This window comes from Anneissia japonica, unplaced genomic scaffold, assembly GCF_011630105.1.
Source record: "Anneissia japonica isolate Jap-2015-1 unplaced genomic scaffold, ASM1163010v1 scaffold736_len178028_cov180, whole genome shotgun sequence".
Classification (NCBI taxonomy): Eukaryota; Metazoa; Echinodermata; class Crinoidea; order Comatulida; family Comatulidae; genus Anneissia; species Anneissia japonica.
Genome location: NW_022721178.1, coordinates 166,913 through 168,844, shown reverse-complemented (window position 1 = coordinate 168,844; position 1,932 = coordinate 166,913).

Below are 1,932 nucleotides of genomic sequence, written 5' to 3'. Positions count from 1 at the left end.
TAGTGCGATTTGAGCATACTCAAATATATCAATATGTTGCAAATTGTTAGTTCTTTGATAGTGACTAAAAAACTCGTTTTTGAAAAATTGTCTGTTAATTCCCTTTGTCATGGTTGGGTAGAGAGTCCCTCTTTGATTAATACTAGACAATGCAAAAAGTTTATTTTGTCTATATTCTATATATTTAGGTTTAGGTAGATGGCACTTCTGACAGAAAGAGTTGGAATTTTCCAGACCACCAGGAACTGCTATCACTTTATATTGGCGACCGGTGCGAAGAGGTCTGGATCCGCGTCTCCCTCTTGGTGCCCGGAAATTGCACTCTCATACCTTACAACAATACAATACAACAATTATTTTTCTTAGTACAATTTTGCCGTGTGGGACCGCACCCTATGTACCCCCTCTGCATCCGCCTCAGATTAAATCCCTTATTGCAAACAAACTTGCTAAAGGTATCAACCCGTTAAGGAAAAGAATTTGTAATGCAATTATTAGGGAAATTACTAAAGCTAAGATAAGATACATTAACAAGAAAGTAAAAATACTCCAAAAGTCAAACCCTGGTGGTTGGCATAAACAGATTAGATCATTAGTTGGGCTTGAAAGAGCAGATCCCATCATTAGCGTCCCTAACATTCATCCGAACAGTCATGTAGAGATTGCCAATTAAAATTATAAATCATTATCTTGTTTTTCACAGTTACAGGTCCCAATTGATGTTAACAATCTGCCTGCTTACTTGCAAAGTCCAGTGCCACCACCTAGATTTGATCCTTGGACGATCTACAAAGATATAGGTATCTAAAGCAGGGGGCCCAGATGATCTACCACAAAGAATCATTAAAGAAGTTGCTTGTGAAATTAGTAGTCTTGTGAGTGACATAATTACGATGGCCCACAAGGGACACACTGCAAAGAAAAAGAAATGCTGCAAACAAAAAAGAAACGCTGCAAACAAAAAAGAAATCATGGAAACAGAAAAGAAACGCTGCAAACAAAAAAGAAACGCTGCAAACAAAAATAGAAAGGATGCAAACAAAAATAGAAAACACCAGCAAACAAAAAATGAAACGCTGAAAACAAAAAAGAAATGCTGCAAACAAAAAAATAAAAACACTAGCAAAAAAATAAAGAAACGCTGCAAAAAAATAAAAATAAAAACACCAGCAAACAAAAGAAAACGCTGCAAACAAGAAAGGAAATGCTGCAAACAAAAAAATGAAACGCTACAAACAAAAAAAGGAAACCCTGCAAACAAAATGGAAAAGCCTTTGCGCGCGCGCATTTCATATTAGTTGACAACAGACTGAGATCAGGTCAGATGAGAGATGCTAAAAAGAAGACTCAAATTCAGCTCGTTCGTTATAATCCATTTTGAGGCATAAATACAAAGTAATCCGTTGGTAGGATTTTCCTAGCTCTTCCTTGTTTCTTTGTAAGGAAAATACCTCCTCACTACCTGGCAAAAATTGCACTGCACTTCTGTCGGGGTATAATAAAGTAAAAGCCTCTGGGAAGCTGATGAGCTCTTTGTTAAACTTGATCATGTTTTCGGCCCCTTTTTTAAAGAGCTCCTCCATTCCTATCAAAGGATTTACTTTCAAGGGAAGAGATGATCCCTGACACTTTTCAGCACACCATCACGTTAAAAGACCGATCTGTATGGTGACCTCGGGGATTTTCTCTATTTTTGTTGACACGGCTTTCTTGGTGAATCTACTACTCCTTTCCTTTTCTTTCCTATCTCTGAAAGCCTCAAATGAGAGACGAGCAAGCTGAGGCCTACTTGATGATGGACTTTCATTTGGACTTGGGCCGTTTTCGTGTATTAATATTAGAAGTTGTGTACTCCATTTAAAGATTCACCACAAGAATGGCAAAATTTTCCAAATTCTGAACTTTTTGTTGGGTGTCTATAAAACGAAGACC